General features: G+C 41.1%; 1 protein-coding gene across 6 annotated transcripts in view; it reads left to right on the top strand.

The window, feature by feature from the left end:
• PTBP2 (polypyrimidine tract binding protein 2) overlaps positions 1-12,258 on the top strand; it is a 214,187-nt gene that overhangs the window by 24,361 nt on the left and 177,568 nt on the right. For all 6 annotated transcript variants that reach the window (XR_011680590.1, XM_071436211.1, XM_071436210.1 and 3 more), the window contains exons 5-6: positions 4,957-5,031; positions 5,500-5,692. The gene's annotated coding sequence lies outside the window, so the exon portion shown is untranslated. The remainder of the gene's footprint in view (positions 1-4,956; positions 5,032-5,499; positions 5,693-12,258) is intronic.

Raw genomic sequence — 12,258 nt, 5'->3', positions numbered from 1 at the left:
GGTTTTTTTTTTTTTTCTTCTTCTGAAAATAGGATTTTTTTTTCTCTCCATTCTTGAGACTCCAAAGCAGGGAAGAGACATCATGCATCTTGAGAAGGCCCTAGGGCCCCTAAAATTTTCAGTACATTTTTGCTGCTTTGCTTAATATATAAACTCATTTAAATACTAAGTTTTGAAAAGCTATCACAAGAAAATTCTGAGTCAATAAACTTTCAACTCTTACTGAGACTGCAGGTTACTTACAGTAATCAGAGATGCTGAAAAACAACTGAAAGATTTTTCTGAACTGAAAAAAGCTCTTCAGGAACTTCAAATTAATAGTAGCATTTTCATAAAATCATGAAATAGAAATATATAAAGAAAAAAAATTGTTAAAGTAAATGGCTCCTGCCGTCAGGATATGTGAATGAATTCTTGTGTATGCAAGTGTGAAAGTAAAGTTTATTAGCAACAAAATGAAAATTGATGACTTCCCATTTTTTTCAACTGTGAACACTGAACTTGGTTCCTTTTTAATACTATAGTTTGTCTCATTATCTTAAATTACATTAATGTAAAGTTACTTGCTTTTTAAAAAGTACCCTTTTAAATATAAATTCTGTATGTCTGTAGCACTAAAACAGAAGCTACCTGAGTTAACTTATTTGATTATTCACAGAAGAAGCCACCCAGATTCCTAAATTTCAGTGAGCAAATGGTTTTTATCAGTTTCATAAATCTGTTTGTATGTGAAAAATCTATAAGTAGTATTACCTTTTGATTGCATTTAGTATTCAGAAACCAAATGATACCCTGTTCTGCTTCTGATTTTTATTTCAGTTGCATGACATTTCAAGCTTAATTTAAACACAATAATAGCAAAGTCTGTGTCTAATGCCTTGATTTCATTTGTAAAGCCACCTAAACAGCCACACACTTTGGTAGGTTTTTTCTTACTAGTTATGTGTCAGGAATGCTTTAGACCTACTTTACCTGCATTTTATGTGGGGCAAAGCCTTGATTAAAAGATTATAGTATTTGAAGGTGTTTTTGCACAAAAAAAATTGCAAAAAATTGCAGGAAATCTAAAAAAAAAAAATTCCTAATAGGGTATGGCTTGATATATCGATTTGAAAAGTATGAGATGATAGGCAATGTTCTGTCTTCAAAGCAAATATTGAAACTCATGGTCAATGAATACAGTATTTCACAAGATGTTTGTCTTTCCAGGCTGCATCAGTCACATAACAGTGAATAAACCGTGAATAAAACACAGCTCAGTAATTGCCTGGTGTTTTGTTCTATATATGCAAACATCTGATTACTGGTGTGGTTGTAGCAATCTGGTAGAAATCCCCATGAAAGCACAGAAGCTTGGTCCAGGCACCAGGGATTTCACTTCTGGCTTCTATGCAATGCTGTATAGGCTGTTCATGTCTCTTCATTTACTTTATCCTCTATTCTCACTACTCTGGTGGTCTGTATTAGACTGCAATTAAATCTTAGTTACAGATATTGAAAAGAGTGTGAACAAAGCTTTAATGTGGTTTGGCAGAGCCAAACCCCTTAAAAGTCTTCAGCTGCTTAGCAGCCACCTCCCTGTGCTTTGCTCAGTGGCAAGGCAGCTGATCTCTCTGCAGTGAGGGTACCTGGTACCTGCCCAGCAAATGCTCCTCAGTGCTTCACTGGCTGAATTCCTCACAAGACCTTCAAATGAACACCCATTCTCATAATAATTTCTTCTGGTCAGTTGAAGTGCTTTAACTCTGACCATTTATGATTCTATTTACTCTTTTGAGGATAACTTATCTGAATTCAATCCCTAAGATGTGTCAGTGCAGGTGTTTATAAGAGAAGGTGCCCGCCTTAATGGCTGCATTGAAAATAGATTATTATAATACTCTTTAGAGGAGAAAAGGTAAAGAGTGACACTGTTTATGTTTTAATTTTTAATGATTCTACTAAATCCCACTCTTTGCCATTTCACTCTTTTAAATTTCTCCACAGAGAAATTTAAGTGTTAAATTTAACAGAGATTAAAATCAAGAAAAAAAAATTTCCATGGAGGAACTGAAGTGCAGGAATATATTATTATGTACTGATTAATTTTATTCTAATTTTTTTATATATTGATTACAGGTGCAGTGAGAAAGTATTTTTTTCAGTAAAATGCTCTCTATGGAATCATGAATAAAACCACATTTTCCTCAACCAGATTCTTCTAGGGAAGCCCAGGTGCCTTCCTTGCAGCACAGTGTAAAGGTTTGGAGCCCTGGTGTCATCCCAGATGTGAAAGCTGTCCCCGCAAGGCAGACACAGGCTGAGCACGTCTCTTCTCAATCACAGAGGCTCCAGCTTGGCTCAGCCACCTGCAGCCTGCGCAGAAGGATTTCTCCTTTTCCCAGGCTTCAGAAGAGAGTCAGCAACCATCAGGTGGTGTGACAAAGGTGAGGGCAGTCTCTGGATTGGAAAGAAGGCACAAAGAAAACCTTTTGTGAACATTTACATTATGTTGGGCTTTGCCCTCCTTTCCACATGAGGAGGTAATAGAGGACTGTGTCTTCTTTTGGGTTTATGGGAGCAGTTGTAGCCACTCCACACACCTCAGCTTATAAGGAAATGAGTAAATAAAAGTTATAGGAACTAGTGAAATAGTCCTGAACTAATATCTGCTCCAGGCTAGCTGGGCTTGGTAGGATATTAATTCTGCAATGTCCTTGTAGGAGTAAACTTTTGAGACCTGTGAAGTTCTGCTGAGAGCCCTGGATCTTGCCATGACATGCTGCCCACATGAAGAAAACTAGCAGCTGTTTTTCTTTAACTGTGATTAGGACAATGTTTCTTGGGAATTGTTTAATTAAATAGTATTTCTAAAGAAAATCCTTGAAACCCAACTTTCTCCCAAATGTATGCCAGAAATCCCAGCTGGCTGGTAGCCTGTCCCTGGCCAGTGGTGTAACCCAGGCACGGTCACTCCATTCACAGATGGATGTCTCTGCAGTGGGGAGCCTGGCTATGAGGGACAGCTCCATCTCACTTTTGATGGAAAGCATAAAAAAATCTGACTTCTCAATATGTCTCTGAAAGTACTGAAATTCCTTGTTGAACAGAATTCATGTTTTCAGACTAGTTCTGTGTTTTAAGTCTGTATTTTCTTCTGAACCTAAAATTCAGATAGAATTTCTAAACTTGCTTGTTGCTATGTTCTTAAAAAAATGTAGGCTGAATTTCAGGGACATTTCCACTGCTACTTTGTTCAAGAAGGATTTATGCTCCTGAGAAGTCATCTTAAGTCATCTTAAACGAATTCTTTGGCATACTCTCACGTTGCATCTTAGGGTTTTAACTTTGAAATTGGCAAGAGAGGGTATTTTGTCCTGTTTCCAAGCAAAATGAGACCTGTGTGTCTGAGCTGCTTTTCTTTGATCCTCTTTTTCAGTGCCTTCCATCAAATAATTGCTGAGCCAGTTGATCAATTTCAATCAAGTGGGACAGAAGGAGAGAGCTGTGAGACATGAAGTTTAGAAAGAAAACAGGTTCTTCAGTATGTCCAAGGGTCCTGGAAGAGTGCTTTTACCGAGGAAAGTGATCACAATGCCAGGAGCTGGCGCACCAGTCATCCCCTAGACTTAGCAGCAGCCCCAGCAGAGGCTGTTACCTGCCCCAGTGGAGGGGTTCAGGAGGGATCCTTTGGGAACTGGCACCTCAAGGGCATGGGAGGCCCCTCTGCCACCCCTGGCACTGTGAGGTCTTTGTCAGGGCATTTGCAGTGAGATATTGCTCAGGAGCAACTTGTTATCTTGTGCTTGGGGCTCGGCCATGTAACATAGTACACATGAGGCCCAAAGAACACACCTATCTTGGGGTGGCTAGGTTAGCCAGAACTGACAATTAGATGTTAAATAATTAAATTGTTTTAGCTATTAATTGTAAGTGAATGTTGTTTTTAATTGCACTTTAATAATGCCATGCCCTTTATAACCAAAATTAATGTTTTCTGTCTCTCTGTTTTTGAAGTACATGTCAGTTTAATTAAACTATTAATGGTAGACAGATTTTAAGTACTTTATATTCTTCATTAAATTGTATCTGCTCAACAAGCATAAACAGGAAAATAGACTCAGAAGCAGATTCATGTTCTGCCTGATAAATCATTCATCATCAGATAAGATGATGAGGCATGCTTGTTTTTCTGTAGGCTCACAATGATAAACAAATCCACTTTTGTATTGTAATATTTATTGAGTTCATAGAAAAATAAACAAGGCTGTTCACTTCTCATATCAGCAACAGGCCTGAAAGCTGCTGTTTGCATTTATGATTGGTCAGTCAAGCAATATCTTGATACTCTGAGGGTCAGTCTTAGTTCATTTTGTCTAGAGTGCTTGTTAGCAGAGCATTTCTCTGGTCTAAGATATAGTTCTTTCAGGGCCATTCAACTGCAGTAACGATGAATATTTCTGCTGTTCCTGCTGTGTTACCCAATTGTGTGCAGAAAGAATTAAAATAGCTTTTGATTTGGCAGAAATGATACATTTATAATGCAAATGTTGAGTAAGTCTCAATCCTGGTAGGACTGCAGGAAGGTTGATGGAAACAATTTTTTGAAGATTGTGAAAGACAAATTATGGCAAGGTCATTTCTTCTCTATTGGTAAAGTCTGCAAATCCTAGTGGGCTGTTAATGGGGGTAACAGGCAGAAATTAAGAAACACTGCAGCAAGTGCTTGTGATACATTCCTGTGCATATTATACAGGCAGACAAAGATGTAACTGGTTATAATAGAGACAACAAACGTCCTTCCTTTGTGTGGCAGATCAATCAATAGCCAGGCATGTGATCTTGTTCACTATTATGTTAGTAATGAAACCTTCTTGTGATGTGACAACTGTGGAATAACATTTGGTCACAAAGCTGGTGTTAACAAGCACAACTGGCACTCTGGTAATTAGACTGATTCCTGGTCTACTTTCACAGATTGTCGATAAATGCAGTAAACAACAGGCTGCTTTCTCTCAGAAGAAGTTATATGAAGTTGTCATCCATTTGACGGTATGTACTGCATTCTTCTTCATCTTCTATCAGATTCTGCCAAGGTGGGGATGTGCATATATTTCACTATAAAATAATGTTTCACAATAAAAACTTTGCGTGGATTGTTAAACAATCACCTAATTAATGTCAACCTTTTTTTTCTCTAGGGAAGAAAGCTGATTTCTCAGTTACAGGCAGGCAGTTAGATGGAGATGTTCTTCCTCAAATTTTCAATATTCTCCCCTCTAATACAGCTGTGTCTGCTGTGGACAGCCATTTATATTGTTTAAGGATAAACTGAAATCTTAAAAACCGTGGATTACCCTTGATTTAAAGGCCAAGAATATAGATCATATACAATTGTAGTAGAATTTTTTACATTACACAAAATAACTACATTCAGCCATGGATGTGCTAGCCAGCTTTTCCATCGCCAATTTCGGGTTGTTATGTCAAAACTCATTTGCTGTTTTGCTCTTTCCACAGACCTGCAGTAGTGGAAATCTGAACTGTAGTTTGGTTTTTTCACCCTCATGGCAAAGTAAGAAGGAATGAGAGCTCCTTCCCTAGGCCCTGTATCTCCTCCAAGCTCACAGTCTGGCTCTGTGCGTAGGAAAATATGTGAATGATGTAACTCTGTCTCCTCAGCTTCCAAAGCAGAAGAATTGAATCAACTGAGGTATGTCTGGGGAGCTTTTCAGTTTATTTTGCATTGGCTAAGTGGCAAAGCTTAAGCTGGAGGCACTGGAAACCTCCAAGGGTTTCTATGCTTGCTCTTCTTTCACAAGGTACACTCAGAAACTGGAGACAGTCCAGAGGAGATGATGAGTAGATGATGCAATGCCATGGCATGTCTGGGCACTGGTGCTTCATGGCACTTTGCTCAGATCTGCTAAGTCCAGCTCCATCATGATTTCAAGGGTTCTTACTAGTTTGATTTGACTAAGAGGGATTTCTTTCTTGTACTGGGCCATGTTTTGACACTTGCTGCAACTAAATTCACTCTGAAACATCAAGAGAATAGTGAGCATCACTTCATGGCCATTATCAATTGTTTCCAGATTGCAATTCCTTTTGTAATTGACAAAAAGCAGTGGGAAAGGAGTGTTTTACAGTAGGTACCTAGTTTTATGCAGGTTTAATGCAGGAAGATGCCTCATTAGCAGTCAGTAAACATAAAAACTAAATTCACACTCATAAACCAGGGAGAGGTTTAGGACACATTCACTGAGCCATAGGTATAAAGAAGTTAGAGGATATAAATAGCAGTGAATGCAGTATGCTAATCTGAATGGTTGGAAATGAATATCAGAGGTGTTTGTTGCTGCTCCCTGCAGAGCAGTCTCTGTTTTGAGAAACCACTGAGAAAGACCAGTGAGGCTCTCTAAGGTTTGTAGGTTTGTACCTACAGGTTCTAGGAAAGAATTGTGGAAAGTAACAAAAGAGTTACTTTTGTTGGATAAGAAAGAACACTGTTTAGGGAGGGATTAGCAAGAGGCCTGTGGGTGCACCAAAATGCCATGTGCTCAGAGAATGGGCAGTGAGAATCTCTTTTGACTTGTGGCTGGCTGTAGATGGTGGTATGATTTTGAGTGAGACCTCATGTCACACAGAATCACAGAGTGGGTAGGGTTAGAAAGGACTGCAGTGTCTGGTCCAACCTCCCTGCTCAGACAGAATCATTGTAGAGCACACTGTGCAGGATTTAATTCAGAGAGTTCTGGAATTTCTCCAGTGGGGGAGACTCGAAGGCAATCCGTTCCAGTGCTTGGTCACCCTCGCAGTAAATAAGTTCTTCATATTTAGGTGGAACTTCCCGTATGTCCGTTTCTGCCCATTGCCTCCTGTCCTGTTGCTCAGCACCCCTGAGCAGAGCCTGGTCCATCCTCTGACACCTCCCTTCAGACACAGACAGAGGGGGATATGATTCCCTCTCAGTTTTCTCTTCTCAGCTGAACTCAGTCTTTCCTTGTGATTTGCTCCAGTCCCTCCATCATTGTCAACCTCTGCCAGACATGACCCAGGAGCTCTGTGTCTCTCTTGCTCCATCGTTCTCTGCAGCTGGAGGGACAGAAATGAACCAGCTTGTGCTCCAGATCCCTTGACCTGCTGACCTAAGGCCCTGAGATCCCTCTTGATTGTTTGCAACCTTCTTTTTGGGATCTTGTCACTGCCTACCTGGAAATCCAGTGCAGGGTAACACTTGATGGGCTGTAGCAGGCTGGGAGGGTCCTGGGTGATGTCTCTTGTGTGGGCCCCAGGGAGGCAGTGTAGCTCCCTGTGGGTTGGGTCTGGTCAGTGACTGGGCCCTCCATCCCCCTCAAAAGGCAAGTCACCAGTAGCTTCTACCTTTGTTTTTTTCTTCATGGAGGAAGTTTTGATGCAGTGGGTAGGCTGCCCAGCCCTAGGTGACACCTCCATCTTGGAAGAGCCTTCATTCATGTACACATTTCCCCAGTCCTCATTTTGCTGGTTCTCAGATATCAAGGCCTCATACTTATTTTGAGGTATGAGGTAAAGGGTAAAGGGTACCTGGGAAGGTGAGGTAAGTTGGGGGGGAATCATCCCCCCACCCCAAGCAGAAACACATTTTTCCTCCACATAGTCCTTCCTTGGTAGGGAAGGCACTACAGGAGAGCTAGGTCTGAACTCCTTCTGAAAGCAGGGCCAGCCATGAGGCCAGACCAAGTTACTCAGAGTTTTGTCTGGTCTGCTGTAGTGAACCTTCAAGAGTAGAGATGACACAGCCTCCCTGGGACACTGCTTCACTGCTGTTCTCCTTCCCAGAAATCACACTTACAGTAAAAATGCATCTTTTCAATTGTTCCTCCAGTTTCAACTTGATTTTGTTTGGACTCAGTGCTTCCCAGAATTCCACATAGATTTCTATGGGCAAGCCTCACATCTATTTGTAAAAGACTCAAATCTGCTGCTGATGCAACACTGAGATTGCATTGACCTGTCAGTGGGAGTCCATAAGCAATGAATATTTTCTTGCTGCAGGAAGTCAGAAAATAAAGCCTTTGCTTCTAGAAGAGACTGGGTTCAAGTACCACTAGCTGCAGTAGGTAACAAGAACGTTTGTGTCATTTAAAAAAGAGGCAGTTGGTCAAGAGCATGTTGAAAGCATCACACATTTGGAGAAAGAACCTCTGCACTTGGGAGGTAACTGAAGAAACAAGACAAGGAGATATTTTGCCATTCCTATAATTTAAGCTCTGCTGTTTTGAGAATGTTTCATCACCATGCAGATTACTTTGTAAAATGATGACAGTGCAGAGTGTTTCCAGCACCTGGCTGGAAAATCTTAGCCATGGCTGTGCTATTCAGACCTTGTCGATGCACTGCCTGTAGAAAAGGTTTTTGTCAGGAAAAAGCACAGTGTTCTCCCTTCTCAGGAGCATATTTCAGATTCTAAAGTGATTTCTTTGGTAACATTGAATAAATTCTAGTTTACTAGATTTGATTTCTAAAGAAATATAAGGAACAGAGTACGACTAAGTGACAGATAAGATGCCTTGGCATTCTGTGTTTATTTGCCATCAGTTACTTTCATATTAAATTGTTTCATTTACAAGCTAGTATAATTTTTTTCCTAGGTGCCTGCTGCTCTGTCTAGTTGTGGAAAATGAAGCTCAGTTGTTTATGACCTGTGCTGTACTTCATCACTAACCTTCACCAAAAGTACAAGTTCTGGAATGAGAATACAGCTTCGCCAGTGGTAGCACAGCATGAGGCAATGTATAATGCATATTACTGTGGTGCACCTGTGCTGGCTTTCCCTTGCTTATTGGGATAAAAAGTGTGCTTTATTAGCAGGCAAATAGGGAAAGCTTAAGAGGCCAATCTTCTGTGCTTGGCATATAGAGCTCCCATTAACATTAGTGAGTAAAGTGGATATATTTTGACAAGAGAGCAAGGACTTAAGAGAACAGATGAGTGCAGAAACAAGATGACACTTTCATAGTCACTTTTCTGACCAAACCTGAATGTTTTGAGTCTCTAAATGTAAAGATTGCATTATGTGTTTTTATTAGTTAATAACTGTCAAAAACCTAGTGAGGAAGCCAGGTCTAGTCTTTACCTTTGAGAGAACAAAGTGCCAACTTCTCCCCAGCCTGTGCTTAAGCCTGTCCTCAGTAAAACACCTCTCTCCCACCTTTCTCAAACTCATAACAGTTATCTTCTTGTTTTCATCTTCCCTGTGGAAATTATTAATTAAAAATTCTTTAAGAAGAAAGCTTTGTCGCTATCTAGATAGCTCAGATTTTTTTTTTTTTTTTTTTTTTTTTTTTTCATCTTTTGAAGGCTGTGGATGCATGAAAGAAGGTGATGAGAGAAGGACGAAGATCACAGATTTTCCTCTGGTGATGCACAGAGGTGCTGTGCTCTGTGGCAGCCTTTTTGTGTCACAGCCCGTGCTGACCAGACCTGCTGTTGGGGTGAATGCTCTGGGATGGCTGGAGGGAAGAGACCAGCCTCCCCTGAAATGACAAAGGTGGTGATTCCCCAGTGTTTAGCGTAGGCAAAGAATTCTCTGCATATCCTTCTTCATATGTACAATGTATCTGTCTTCCCAATTTCTCACAGAGAGTTAGATTCTGAATTTTTAACTTGCCTGGATAAGGCAACTACCTAGAAGAAATGAGAGATCAGCTGAGGAGGTTTCTGAACTAGGTTTGCTGGGGAGCCTAAGGCTTATTCTGGCTTTTCAGGATGCAGCAGTAACCAAGAACATTTATTCCCATTTCCACTTGGCAAAGAAGATTTTTTTTTCCTTCTCTTCTCTTTCAGCTATGGGCTTCATTGCAATTACTTTTTTTTCTGTCTTTCCAAAATCCAATTACTGAAATGCTGCTTTTTGGATGCCCTTAGCCAATACCCTGAGTGTCCATTTGAAACAGCTAGACAGATATGATGTATAACAGATTTTTTGGTTGAATGACAAAACTGAATCCAACCCAGATGAACCTGAATCAGGCAGTTTAATAAGACTTTTACAAAGTTAAAAAAAAAAAAATTATTTATATTCTACATTGAAAGAAAAAAAGCTTAAATATTTGATTTCTTTCCCAGGTTTTTTAGTATGTATTTTTTTCAATCATGACACATTTTCATTTCTTAGTGGTAAAGCTATTTTTAGAAAAAAACCTCACTTTGGAATCTCACTTTAGAATCTCACTTTGGAATCTCGCTTTGGAATCTCACTTTTAATATAGTAAAAGCTGTTTCAACATTTAAAAAAGAAAAAAAAAAAATCCCTTGTACCTTGTCAGCGGAAGCTCTGTCCTGTTCTGAGCACGGTGGCAGGAGCTGCCTGCATTGCTGTGCGCCTCGGGCTGTGGGTGAGAGCAGCCCAGGAGCCCTGCCCGGGCATGGGCACGCCAGACCCCGCCGTGCCCGGTGACAGTGACTGCTCTGTCCTGCGGGCTGGGCTCCACACACCGGCTCCAGCGAGGGCTGCTTCTTACCAGGCTCGCCTCAGTGCGCTGCGTTTGTGTCTGCGAAGCTCTTGCGGTACAACCTAGGCAGGGCATGATTAAAGAAGGCGACCCAACCTTCCTGCTGCCCAGCTAAGTTTCATGAAGTTCTTGGTAAATTCAAAGCCTGGTTAGTTTTTTTAGTGTGTCTGCTGGGGAGATGGCTTACTGACACATTTGAGATATTTTGTCACTTGGAAGCATTGAGCCAATTTAGTTAGCGTTTTAATTTTTGTTGGATTTATAATTGTGGTCATGTGTCAAGAGGTCAGTTTAGACAGCTTGGTAAGCTGGAAAAGCTAGCACCAAATTGAATCAAGTGAATATCCTTTCATTTCAACGCCTTTTTCTCTCCTTGTTTCAAGCCCAGAAGGAGGTCTTAAAGTTGATGAGAAGATAAATTCAATTATACTTAAAGCTAACTTTGGCTCTTAGCTCTCATACTACCTTTCCCCATCTTTGCCATCCATCCTATTGCAATCGTTTAGATTTGCCCCAATAGTAGTTTGCCTATTAGCTTTGCTAATGAATTTACTACTGCAGAAGACCACTTGCAAGGCTGTCTTAAACATAATGAATGTAATTATTTAGCACAAAACCAGGGCAGCATCTTTTTCTCTCTTGACAAGAATAATTCTTTATTCTCTCATTAGCTATGTGCTTTGGTCTCAGTAAACTAGTTATTGACCTGTTCATTTAAGGAGCTTCACTCTAAATGCTTCTTCCCTTATTTAACTCAGACAAGTTCCTCTAATTTCCCCTCACCACGCAATGCTAGCCCGTAAAATGTAACCATTGTTCATTTGTTGTGAAGAGAGCTGGAAGACAGGAAGCTATTCTTAGATGGATGCTCAGCCTCCTGAGCCCTGCTTGCTTGTCCCTGGTTATAATGGATACAAAACTGTATGGGGCTTAGTAGACATCATGTAAACTCTATAGGAAATCTGAGCCAATGAATCATGGAGACAGACCCCCACTGAGCATTGTGTGTCTGAATAGACTGCAAATAGATAGAAAAGCAGCTTAAGCAAGTGGCTTTCATATGACAAGAATGCATAAATTAGAAATGAATTGGGAGTATCTGTTGTTTTAAGGCAGTTGGATTTTTACTTTCTTTATCATTTTCCTCTTGTAAGAGGCCACTAATTGCTCAGACTACACTGAAGACTGGTGCAGAGTCTGTGCATGTGTGTGGGTTTTGTTGCTCTTTAAGCCTTCTCCACGGGATTGTGCTGGCTCAGCCTGGCAGTGCCATCCCAGGCTGCCTCCCCAGCACCTGCACAGCTCCCTATCCCATCTAGCTGTGTCTCTTGGGGCATCCTGGGAGACTCCCACCCGAAACATGACATAGACCCCTGGGGAAATTAGGAATCCAGTGGTGTCAGGTCTGTAGAGGTGCAGAGCCACAGCCAGGAGGACAGCGCCAGCTGAACTGGGGTTATCCCTTGGCAGGAGTGGCAGCCTCTCATCTCACCCTTGCAGAGCTCAGGGCTGAGCAGGAGTCAGTTGTTTCCTGTTCTCCTTGAGCCATTAAGTGCTTAGAATTCCCATCTGGTGGGCCCTGACCATCAGTAAATGGAAGCAGGTGGCATTTCCAGGCAGGTTTCTCCTGAAAGCAGCCATTGCCTGACCAATGGGGACATCCCAGGGACACCAAGGTACAGAGCCTGCTTGGTCTGAATCCCATCTGGCCTAAGTCAAAGGGAGGGCTGTAGCTAGAGAGGCTAAGACCCAAGGTCCATGTAAACAAGACAAGGATGAGGGG

Source organism: Agelaius tricolor, unplaced genomic scaffold (genome assembly GCF_023055355.1).
Source record: "Agelaius tricolor isolate 1412-34295 unplaced genomic scaffold, bAgeTri1.0.p SCAF_11, whole genome shotgun sequence".
Lineage (NCBI taxonomy): Eukaryota > Metazoa > Chordata > Aves > Passeriformes > Icteridae > Agelaius > Agelaius tricolor.
This window is presented reverse-complemented; position numbering and strand designations above follow the sequence as displayed.